At 45.4% G+C, this 12,664-nt stretch overlaps 1 protein-coding gene across 3 annotated transcripts in view; it reads left to right on the top strand.

Annotated features, from left to right (window-relative positions):
* LOC105470895 (ST6 beta-galactoside alpha-2,6-sialyltransferase 1) overlaps positions 1–12,664 on the top strand; it is a 144,630-nt gene that overhangs the window by 61,664 nt on the left and 70,302 nt on the right. The window contains exon 1 of one of the 3 annotated variants that reach the window (XM_011723182.3): positions 5,053–6,137. The exons of the other annotated variants lie outside the window; for them this stretch is intronic. The gene's annotated coding sequence lies outside the window, so the exon portion shown is untranslated. Of the gene's footprint in view, positions 1–5,052; positions 6,138–12,664 lie in introns of those variants that run through there. 3 annotated transcript variants of the gene reach the window in all.

The following is a 12,664-nucleotide window of genomic DNA, read 5'->3' as shown; positions in this document are numbered from 1 at the left end:
TTGGTGTGAAGAATTCCTTGGCCAGGGCTGAGGAGAGTTCTCTATCTTATGTCAACCCCAGCCGCCTTCTCCCATCCCTCCCTCTTAGACCATACGATGCTCTTTTTTTTAATTTCCTCTAAAAAATTTCAGTAAAGAATATAAACCAGGAGGTAGAAGGCAGGAGAATCGCTTGAATCCTGGAGGCAGAGGTCGCAGTGAGCTGAGATTGTACCATTGCGCTCCAGCCTGGTCAACAAGAGCAAAACTTCATCTCAAAAAAGCGAAAAAAAAAAAAAGATATAAACCAGCTTCTGGCATTACCCAGGAGCGGCTGACCTAGATGCTTGTTCCAGTAAGTTCTCCATCACTCCCTCTCATGCTTGTCTGCCTCCCACCTCCTCCACCCCTGCTTCCAGGTCATCTGCAGATCGCTGGGCCGGGTTTCACAGTATTGGTGTGAATCACCTCACCAGGCTTCTGCCCTTTGTGCTTGGTGCTTGCTAACTGACTTTTTTCTTTTTCTCTTGTGGTGAGGATTTTTCCACTGAAGCCTTTCGTTTATGATGTGGGAGAGACAGATAGCACCTAGCTAATTGCCTTCTCTTGGACTTGCTGTGGTTTGACTTTTCAGCCAGGCCAGGTATTTATTTTCCCTTGGGTGGAGTGTGGTTCTCCCATAGATACCTCATTCATGATTCATTTGTTTAGGGCATACAAAAGGCATTTCTTAGGACCCAGCCTGGGCCTAGCGGTGTGGTAGGTGCCTGGGCTTTGGAGAAGGCTAGGGTGGTTCCTAATTCTCTGAAAGGTCATGCCCTAATAGAGGAAACAGACAGAGAAACTGTGAGGGGCGCTGTCTTGGGGTCTGTACAGGGTGCTGTGGGAGCCCAGGGAAGGGTTCCTAACTCAGACTGGGGATCATGGAGGCTTTGACTCCTGATACTAAACTACCTCTTATTTGACACACTTTTTATGTCAGACTTCCTGGTTCTTCCCACCTATTGAGTCAAAGGGTGTCTCTGGTTCCTCCCTGGATGGACTGATACAGGCCATTTCACTCACCCTCCCAAGGGACTGTCTCCTGTGGCCTCTCCGGGTCTCATCAGTGGAGGTGTGTGTTCCTGTGGCGGGGGTTCCTTGGGAGCATGGGTGATTCACCAGCTGGCCTCATCCCGTACTGGTCCTCTGGGGTGATCGCAGTTCACCTTGTCTCCTTTGCTCTCACAACTCCACTGCGGGGGGCAGAGGTGGAGATGTTGAGCTTGTGGGCAGAAATAAGTTCCACTGAGCCACAGAGCCTGACTCTCTCACCTTCCCACAATAGAACTCAAGTTGGAATCCTTTCCCCAGCCACCTCCCCTCCCTTCTGAGGACAGAGGGTAACCTGCCCATCATCTTTGGGGTTATCAGTGGGTCCAACTGTTTGAGAGGATTTTTGGATAGCATACCATGTTATTGTCGCCAGTCTCCCTCATCTTCAGCTGACCTCTCATATGGCCAAATTGATCCCGAGGTTGGGAATCCAGTTCTTCGAACTGAGCCCTTCAGACTCTGCTGTGGTACGTGAGAACAGTTTCAGTATTCCGCCATAAATACCTTGCAAAATTCTAAACGTAGTACGTGACCACTGACACGGTGTGGCTGTGTCCCACCCAAAATCTCATCTTGAATTGTAATCCCGATGATCTCCACGTGTCAAGGGAGAGACCAGGTGGAGGTAATTGAATCATGGGGCGGTTCCCCCATGCTGTTCTGATGATAGTGAGTGAGTTCTCACAAGATCTGATGGTTTTATGAGTGTCCGGGACTTCCTCCTGCCTCCTTGGGAGGAACGTGCCTTGCTTCCCCTTTGCCTTGCACCATAATTGTAAGTTCCCTGAGGCCTCCCAAGCCATGTGGAACTGCAAGTCAATTAAAACTCTTTCCTTTATGAATTGCCCAGTCTCTGGCAGTTCTCACACAGAAGTGTGAGAATGGACTCATACAATCATGACCTTAAAAAATAAATAAATAAAACAACATGGCGGGGCGTGGTAGCTCCCGCCTTTAATCCCAGCACTTTGGGAGGCCGAGGTGGGTGGATCACCTGAGGTCAGGAGTTCAAGAACAGCCTGGCCAAAATGGTGAAACCCATCTTTACTAAAAACACACAAAAATTGAGCTGCATGTGGTGGCGGGCGCCCGTAATCTCAGCTACTCGGGAGGCTGAGGCAGGAGAACCCCTTGAACCTGGGAGGTTGCAGTGAGCCGAGATCTCGCTACGGTACACTAGCCTGAGTAACAGAGTGAGACTCTGTCTCAAAAACAACAACAACAACAACAAAATACTTGAGGCCTACTTTTTTCAGACTACAAAAGCAAATTAGACGTGGTCTGTGGTCCTTGCCCCTAAGGTGCTCACGGTCCACTATTTATCCAGGTCAGATAGTTTCCACTGCTGGTCAGCGTTTATGAGGCAAACTGTTTACTAACTTGCCTAACACTGCCTGTCCCATGCAGTTCTTCCTGGGATGACAGCAGCTAGATCCTGTGACAGAGGACAGCCGTTCCCCAATCCCTCCCATCACTCCCCTCCTCTGTCTCCTGGCGATAGCTGTGGGCTGCAACTCTGACTTGAGTGTTTGTGTCCCCAATGCGTCTAGCTTCGGGTGGGGGCTGCCTTTGCAGGTACTTGATAAACACCTGCATGAGGAGTTGAAATAACAAGTTCATAAAGGAATCTAATTAGAGGGCACACTGCTGGTGGGGTCCCTGTGGTCCCTGTTTGGTGGCCCTTGGGCAGAGCACATCCTTTGACAGTTCACTCTCATAAACATCCAGTGTGGTTCCTAAGGGGCCATAATAAGCTGATGGAGTTAAGATTTAAAGAAAATTATTTCCCGTTTTTGGCATAGGGTCACCTGTACATCTTTCATTCTGAACAAAAAACTCATGCATGTCCTGTCCTGTTCTCTCAAGCAAGTTAGTGAGATGGAAGACAATGGTGGCCAGAGACGCTGGAAGCGAAACTGAACAGTGGCGCAGACTTGCAGAAGCTCCCCCTTGGGATCACGGGGTGTGGTTTTTCTCTGCTTCGCAGTGAGATAACTTGACAGGGTTTTTAAATTTATTTATTTTTATGTTTTAGAAAAATAAGAGGCCTAGGTAGATAACTGTGCCTTCAAGGCCTTCTTTCCACCCAGAGGTAGCAGCATGCTAGAAAAGGAAAGGGTGGGCCTGGGAAACTAGATTGGAAGTTTGGCTTTGTCACTTTCTAGCTGTGTGGCCTTTCGAAAATCATTTGCTTCCTCTGAGCTTCAGCTTCTTCACCTGTAAAATAATCAACCCACAGGGTTGTTCAGAAGATTTACAATAAAAGAGAGAACCTAGCACATTACTTTGTGTGATACTTGTAACAGTGATGAGAATGATAATAATCATAATAACGATTGAATGCTGGGCTCTCTGCTGCTGCATGTAGGTAGATGTGGCTCTACTTCCTCATCAAAGAGGGTCTCTGTGGCCTGAAGGACTCGGCAGGCTCCTTGCCTTCCATGTATTTCTATGTGTTGAGATGAGGTTGTCTTCAGTCCTTCAATATCAGCTCAAGTAGTAGAGGCCTAGTACAGCTTCACCTTGGAGGAGAAAAATACGTCGATTCAGCTCTACTCAGCAACTTTTTCAAAACGAAGAGATTGAGAGAGAAAGACAGAGTAATTGAAATAATGCCCACAGTTCTGACAGCCACTTGGTCAGCTGAAAGCCCACAAGTGCAGGTGCGGAGACATGAATTAGACTTCTCTCAGTTTCCAGGGTGAGCAGCTTGTGGGGCCAGGTGCGATCCCAGTATTTAAATGTTTGTCTTTTTAATGTAACATGGTGGTAAACTGAAGATAATTACTTCTTCTGTTGCACATCCTGATCCCTTTCAGGGCTGGAGTCTAACGCAGCTGTGTTAGATTCACTGAGTGAATTTTACATGAGTGTTCAGGCCTGTATAAACAGACCATATATTCTGTACCTCATAGGTGATTCAAAGTGGGGGGACTTTTTGTTTGTTTAACTTTCATTTACTGCACATGAATAGTCATACAAAATAAGATGTTGTTTTAACTGACTTCGAATTCAGCTGTTTATTTTTTCATTTTTACTGTGGATATTTCAGTTTTTCTACGTGTATTTAAAAGACAGAGACCCTTTAAAAACAGGCCGGGTGCAGTGGCTCACGCATGGAATCCCAGCACTTTGGGAGGCCAAGGTGGCTAAGGAGTTTGAGACCAGCCCGGCCAACGTGACGAAACTCCATCTCTACTAAAAACACAAAAGTTAGCCAGGCGTGATGGGTGCCTGTAATCCCAGCTACTCAGGAGGCTGAGGCAGGGGAATTGCTTGAACCCAGGAGGCGGAGGTTGCAGTGAGCCAAGATCGCGCCACTACACACTCCAGCCTGAGCAGCAGAGCAAGACTCCATCTCAAAAAAAAAAAAAAAAAACAAAAACCTTTAAAAATAAAAACGACAAGATACTATTATCACATTCAAATAAGTAAATATTCCTTAATACCAGGTATGGCGTCAATATTCAATTTTCCTCAATTATTACATATATGCGTGTATGTGTATATATTAGTGTGCGTGTGTATGTGTATGTGTATAGATGTGGGTGTGTATAGTTTTAAAGTAGTTTGTGTATTCAAATTAGGATCCAGATAAAATCCAAGTGCAATAGATTGGTAAGAACTTTAAGATTGTTAAAATGGGCCGGGCGTGGTGGCTTACGCCTGTAATCCCAGCACTTTGGGAGGCCAAGGCGGGCAGATCATGAGGTCAGGAGATCGAGACCATCCTGGCCAACATGGTGAAACCCTGTCTCTACTAAAAATACAAAAATTAGCTGGGCGTGGTGTCTTGTACCTGTGTTCCCAGCTACTTGGGAAGCTGAGGCAGGAGAATGGCTTGAACCTGGAAGGTGGAGCTTGCAGTGAGACAAGAATGCACCACTGCACTCCAGCCTGGGCGACAGAACGAGACTGCCTCAAAAAAAAAAAAAAATTATTAAAATGCAGGCTGTGCATGGTGGCTCACTCCTAAAACCCCAGCACTTTGGGAGGCTGAGGCAGGAGGATCACCTGAGGTCAGGAGTTTGAGACCAAACTGGCCAACATGGCGAGACCCCATCTCTACTAAACATGCAAAAATTAGCTGGGCATGGTGGCTTATGCCTGTAATTCCAGCAACTCGGGAGGCTGAGGCAGGAGAATAGCTTGAGCTGGCAAGGCAGAGGCTGCAGTGAGCCGAGATCATGCCACCGTGCTCCAGCTTGGGTGACAGATTGAGACTCTGTCTCAGAAAAAAAAAAAAGATTGTTTAATGAATGCTTTTAATCAATAGCTTCCCATGGGAGAGATCACTGATTTGAGATATAATCTTTGGGTGAGGTGTGTGGCTGCACTGTGTCTGTGTGCACAGGTAGACACAGGCCCGCAGATGCCGCAGCCATATTATCGGCGCGTATTTATTCCCATCGCATGTACCGTTCCTCTCACAAACAGCTGCTTCCTGATCATTTGTCTTTTTAAATAAGAATAAGATATTTTGAGATTCTTTTTTTCTCTTTAAATATTTGAATGCAGTTCTATTCGAAGGACCAGTATATTGAATAGCAGTAATATTTGAAGGACTAGTCGGCTGTAGAAGCCTTGACTTCAGATCTTCACCCAAGAAGCTTTGTGTATTGGCTTTTCCTGGGCCGTTCAGATAGACAATTGCGTTTTTGATACAGTCAGAGTTTGCAGCTTAGCTTAACTAGAGATAATCCGGATCTTATTTTGGAATTAGGAAGGAACATGTTATGAGGTAGAAAAGCCCACTCGGTTACCTACACGATGGCATAGCTTTGTGCTTTTCATGCTTTGTGGCCTTGCAAGGAGGTAGCGTGTAGGTGGTTAGGAGTTGTTTCCTGGCTAAAAATAGGAACAGCATGTTGTGAGACAGGAGCTTCTTCTCTCACAAGCCTCTGTGCAAATAGTGGAGGGTTATGCATTTGCTGCAGGTAGTACTTAAGCTCCAAGAACTTACGGCACACATGCTTGAGTGGATCATGGGTGAGCTGGAGAACCTGAAGTAGCAAAGGCAAGAAGGCAACAGCGTTCCATCTGTGGAAGGACCTACCAACCAGGTATCTCTGGTGACAGGGCCCATCTCATAGGTGGCCCACCGTACATCATACCCTGATGTTTTCTTTGCTTTAAGTGCTACAGAATTCCAGGCTCATGCATACCTTTCTGCTCTCCTGTTTTGCAAATGTCTGTACGCTAGAGTCCTTCCTGTTGGCCACTACCTACGTGTCCCCTGCTTCTTGCCCCTCTCTGCTTGGGTCCCTGCTACACTGGTACTCTGCTTGGGTCCCTGCTACACTGGTACTCTGCTTGGGTCCCTGGAATGTGGACCCACTTTCCACTTTGTATTGCCAGTTTGTTTCCAAGGTCATCTCCACTTTGAGCTTCTTCGTGACCACTTCACACAGCACACTTGGTCTGGGTGGCGGTTTGAGGGGTTCTGTCTGGAGCACTGTGCTTTGGCTATGTTGGAGGCGGGCAGGTGGGAAGGAAGAAGTGTATTCTTGGGGAAATTTGGTTTTAGAGACAGGAGACATGGAAAATAGTTAAGTAATAATAGAAAATGGGAGGCATGGACTATCAGAGGAGGCTGGGCAGTCCTGCCTGGGCATGTGACGCTACTTCCTCCTCATCTCTATAGTCCTTTGCATTTATCAAGCACTGTCACATGTGTTATCTCATGTAACGCCCAGGGTGTTGCCCTCCTGTTTTGTAAGTGACAAAACTGTCACTGGATGAAATGACATGCTAAAGGTCATCTAGTTAGTAATGGTAGAATGAGGGCTGGAGCCCAGTCTTCTGATTCTAAGTCTAGTTCCTATTCTGCTCTTCATCATCTGTCTCAGAATGGTAAACTGAGGCTTGGAAAGGAAAAGGAACTCACCTAGCCTAAAGATTAAGGGTTTTAGGCCAGCCACGGTGACTCATGCCTCCCAATATTTTGAGAGGCCGAGGTAGGAGGATTACTTGAGTCCAGGAGTTTGAGCCCAGCCTGGGTAACATAGTAAGACCCTGTCTTTTCAAAAAATTAAAAAAAAAAATAACCGGGTGTGGTAGCACACACCAGTAGTCACAGCTAATCAGGAGGCTGAGGTGATTGGATCACTTGAGCCTGGGAGATTGAGGCTGGAGTGAGCTGCGACGGAATCATGGTACTCCAGCGTAGGACAGAGTGAGATTTTCTCAAAAAAAAAAAAAAAGAAGGAAGGATTTTAGACAGTGCTGACAATACTGAGACAATGCTGACCAGTGAGTGGGGAAAGAAGTAACATTGTGCAGAACTGTGTTCTAAGCCAGTGCTATCTAATGGAAATAGAAAGCAAGCCACATGTGTGGGCTGCATACATAGTTTTCAAATTTGTAATAGCCACATTAAAAAAGCAAAAAGAGGCCAGGCGTGGTGGCTCATGCCTGTAATTCCAGCACTTTGGGAGGCTGAGGCAGGAGGATCACTTGAGTAGGAGACCAGCCTGGGCGACACCCTGTCTCTATTATTATTTTTATAAAATTTATTTTTTTAAAAAAAATAAGAAACAGATGAAATTAATTTAAACAATATAGACCTACACAGGGGTTAAGGGCACTAGCTCCTTTGAAGTTGAAAATCCATGTATATTTTCTAAAAGTAGACTCTGAAAAATAAGAAAAAGAAAGAAAATTCATGTATAACTTTTGACTCCCCCTAAACTTAACACGAATAGCCTACTGTTAACCAGAAGCCTTACTGATAACATAAAAAATTAATGAACACATATTTTATATGTTATGCATTTTATATACTGTATTCTTATAATAAAGTAAGCTAGGGAAAAGAATGTTATTGGGAAAATCAGAAGAAAGAGAAAATATATTTATTATTGAATAAGTGGAAGTGGATCTTCATAAAGGTCTTCATCCTCATCATCTTTACATTGAGCAGGCTGAGGAGGAGGAAGAGGAGGGGTTGGGATTGTTGTTTCGGGAATGGCAGAGGTAGAAGGAGGGCTGGGCGAGGCGGGAGAGACAGGCACACTCAGTGCAACTTTTATTGAAAAACATCTGCATATAAACGGAACTGTGCTGTTTAAGGATCAACTGTATTTTATTTAACTCAATATATTCAAAATACTGTTACTTTTTCATGTAATCAGTATAAAATTACGAATCATACTTTCTACATTCTTTTTCCATAAGAAATCTTCGATGTGTATTTTTACACTTACAGCACGTCTCAGTTTGGCCTAACCACATGTGGCTAGTGGCTGTTGCATTGTGGAGCCCAGTTCTAAGCATTTTACATATATTATTTCACATAGTTCAGATGGTTGAGGAAATGAAGCCCAGAGAGGTTAGGTAACTTGCCTGGGGGGCACAGAGCTGGAAAGCCACAGAGCTGGATCCCGTCCTCTCCTTCCTCTTCCCACTCTGGCCAACAGCCAACCCTCCAGGAAGGGGGCCCTGGGGCAATGCAGGGGCAGCTCATTTCCAAACCATTGTTAAACTTGCTCTCGTGGAGGCAGCTGGTCCTGGGGAAGTAAAGGGAATCCTCCTCTTTAGATGCATACGCAAAAGTTAAGGGCATCCTTTTACTAGGCAGTAAGCCTCTGTCTAGGGATGTGGGACCATAACGCCACTCTCCACTTAGCAGGTGTGCACCATTCAAGGTGATAATGCATAGGAACAGCTCAGCTAAGCCAAAGCCAGGCCATTGTTGGTGCTGAATAAATGTGTTTTCTGTCCTCTATGCTAAGGCAAGACATCCGCGGAAGTAGACCCAGATTTGTCGCCTTCAAGGGAGACTACTATAATCTTTTTGTTTGTTTGTTTGTTTGTTGTTTTGTGTTTTTTGTTTTGTTTTTTGTTTTTTGAGACGGAGTCTCGCTGTGTCGCCCAGGCTGGAGTGCAGTGGTGCAATCTTGGCTCACTGCAAGCTCCGCCTCCCTGGTTCAAGCAATTCTTCTACCTCAGCCTCCTGAATAGTTGGGACTACAAGAGTGAGCCACTGCCCCTGGCTAATTTTGTATTTTTAATAGAGATTGGGTTTCACCGTGTTAGCCAGGATGGTCTTGATCTCCTGACCTCATGATCCGCCGTCGTTAGCCTCCCAAAGAGCTGGGATTACAGGCGTGAGCCTCCGTGCCGGCCAAGACTACTATGTTCTAATGAAGGGGAAGTGGAGTGGGAGGGCCATGTGCGTGCTCTGGGGGCAACAAACTTGGTGCCAGACTTGCTTTTCTTGTTTTACTCACAAACGTTATGACAGCAGTCAAGATACACTTTTATTTATTTATATATATTTTTAGAAACAGAGTCCCCCTCTCTTGCCCAGGCTGGAGTGGTATCGTAGTTCACTGAAGCCTTGAACTTGTGAGCTCAGGATCCTTCTGCCTCGGCCTCCTGAATAACTGGGACTGTAGACGTGCGCTATCACACTGAGCTATTTTAAGAATATTTTGTTTGTTTGTTTGTTTTTTGTTTTTTTTGAGACAGAGTCTTGCTCTGTCGCCCGGGCTGGAGTGCAGTGGCCGGATCTCAGCTCACTGCAAGCTCCGCCTCCCGGGTTTACGCCATTCTCCTGCCTCAGCCTCCCGAGTAGCTGGGACTACAGGCGCCCACCACCGTGCCCGGCTAATTTTTTGTATTTTTTAGTAGAGACGGGGTTTCACCGTGTTAACCAGGATGGTCTCGATCTCCTGACCTCGTGATCCGCCCGTCTCGGCCTCCCAAAGTTTGGCCAGACGGGTCTTGAACGTCTGGCCTCCAGCATTCCTCCTGCCTTGGCCTCTCAAAGTGTTGGGATTTATAAGCGTGAGTCGTGGTGCCCAACCAAGACACATTTTAAAAACCCTGCCTCCTGACACATTACTGTTCACTGGTAACAATGGTCCTTTGCAATCATAGTCTGTTTGCAAAACAAGCTTTTAATAGAATTACAATTTTAGTGTTGATCAAAAGTTTATTTTGGGCCAGGCGTGGTGACTCATGCCTGTAATCTCTGCACTTTGGGAGGCTGAGGTGGGCGGATCACCTGAGGTCGGGAGTTCGAGACCAGTCTGGCCAACATGGTGAAACTCTGTCTCTACTAAAAAATCCAAAAAAAAAAAAAAAAAAAAATTAGCTGGGCGTGGTAGAGGGTGCCTGTAATCCCAGCTACTCGGGATGCTGAGGCAGGAAAATCTCTTGAACCCGGGAGGGGAGGGGGCAGTGAGCCAAGATTTTGCCATTGCACTCCACCCTGGGTGACTAGAGCGAGACTCTGGCTCAAAAAAAAAAAAAGAAACTTTGTTTCTCCCGTTATCATAAACATTGTTTTTCATCTGTATAGTGCATGTCGTGTGTTAATGGCTTCATAGACAATCATGGACTTCTGGATCACAATTTGCTTTTTCCTATGGCTATTTAGGTTGTTCCAAAATTTCTCAGCATTACATTTGATGCTACAGTAGGAACCCACAAATTTATGTTTCTTTTCTGTTTTTGAACTATTGTTAGTTGTTCTGAGGTATTTTCTTAAGGTTTCACTTCTTTTTTCCCAGCCATGAGTGATACGTGAGCACAACCGTTTTGCTATTAATCACCAGCCTTGGGTGTGAAAATTTACTCAGTTCTGCTAAATTTAACTGGACTAGAAATGGGCCAAGCATTTGTGTGTACTTCCCCAGATGCTTTTTAGAACACTGCCTATGAAACTGACCAGAGTGTCAGGTGAGGCCATCATTGGCAGAAAGGTGCCTTCCTTGGGAGAAGGTGGGTTAAACAGTTTTTCTGTGCAGATTAATGGTGAGAGCCAAACCTGAAGACTCACAGGTTTCAAGCTAGCCATGTGGCTTCACTAAGTTTGGCTTCAACTTCCCACAGTGGTACAGAAGCAGGGTAGAACTTGGGGTTCCTACGTGAACTCTGGACATTCTGAAATGTCCACAGCCCGAGGAAAGGGATGAGCTGCATGTCACCTTCCATACCCTCTGCTGCACATAGGTCTGTCTCAGGCATTGAATCAGAGGGCTGTGTGACTTTGGACCAATTATTTTACCTCTCTCTGCCTCATTTCTTTATCTAAAATCAGATGACAGCAATGTCTCCCTGTAATATTGCAGTGGGGATTAAATCTGTTAATACTTGAAAAGTGCTAAGATCAGTGCCTGGCACATAATTAGTACTCAATAACTGTTGTAAATGTGGGTTTGGATCTCACTTCCAGTGCTTTCTAGATGCCCCCTTTGGTCAAATGGCTAACCTTTCTGAACTTCAGGTTCATCTGTAAAATGGGATTATCGTACCTGCTTCAGCAGCATGTTAGGGGTTTAAGTGAGAAAATGCATTTCACACAGTGTCCTGCATATAAAGGGCTCACCATAAATGTAATGAAAAACAAACAAATGGCCGGGTGCAGTGGCTCATGCCTGTATTCCCAGCACTTTGGGAGGCTGAGGGGGATGGATCATGAGGTCAGGAGTTTGAGACCAGTCTGACCAACATGGTGAAACCTTGTCTCTACTAAAAATAGAAAAATTAGCCGGGCATGGTGGCAAGTGCCTGTAATCCCAGCTTCTCAGGAGGCTGAGGCAGGAGAATTGCTTGAACCCGGGATGCGGAGGTTGCGGTGAGTCGAGATCATGCCACCACACTCCAGCCTGGGCGACAGAGTGAGACTTTGTTTTAAAAAAAACCCCAAAAAACAAAACAAACAAACAAACAAACACTGTTTTTAGCTTTATTTTCTGCTCTACCAAAGAGAGAGCTTTGTTGCCTTACATTGGTGTTGTAATTAGCTCTTCGATCTGACCATATTTTCTATTATGGTGTATTTTTAAGTGCACATTCTAGGTTTAAGGCCATCATGAAACAAATGGGAGGCAAATCAACATTTACATGTGTCTGAAGCTTTTAATATGATTTTGTTTTGGAGATGAATGAGCTCATAATTCCACAAAGAAGGGATGATATTTCATATACTTACTAGTTTAGGGATTTCCCTCCCACACTTAGTGTCATAGGAAACTGTCAGGTTTATGGAAGCTATCAAATATTTCTTTATGCTCAGCAACACAGATCAAAGTTGTCTACATGATAAGGTAAAAAACACACTCCTTAGGAAATGCAAAGAAATGACCAAAAAGACCCTTGAGCCCAGCTCATTCCCCTCCCCTGGTCTGTCCAACTTGCCCTCATCTTCTTGTCTGAGCTGAGACGTGTCTCCCTGGCAGCCTCCCTGAACCATCCAGCCTGGGAGCTGGGTCCTCTGAATGGTGAGCCACTCTGCGGCTGTCATGGCCTCCTCCATGCCCCTTTCTGGAGACAGAGGCATTTATGGAGTGCTGTGATGTTCAGGCCGGGTGTTAGGTAATGGGTGTTTATTGGCTGAATGAATGAACTTGTAAAAATCTTCCTGTGATGATAGAAGTGTGTGTAATAAAGACAGGTGGATCTGCAAAGCCAAACAAGAAGAAGAGAGATGCCATTATCTGCTCAGGCTAAGGAAAAGTGAATGTAGTCATTACGTCTGGAAAATGCCAAGGACTTCTTTCCTTCATTTTTTACGTGGCCTTGCACCCTGTGAAGCATTGACTGGGAGGTTCATTGTGGCTTTCTTGCTGCTAAGCATCTC

The sequence above is a fragment of the Macaca nemestrina genome, chromosome 2 (assembly GCF_043159975.1).
Source record: "Macaca nemestrina isolate mMacNem1 chromosome 2, mMacNem.hap1, whole genome shotgun sequence".
In the NCBI taxonomy this organism is placed as follows: domain Eukaryota; kingdom Metazoa; phylum Chordata; class Mammalia; order Primates; family Cercopithecidae; genus Macaca; species Macaca nemestrina.
The sequence above is the reverse complement of the archived record's forward strand: the minus strand, read 5'-3'. Positions and strand labels throughout refer to the sequence as shown.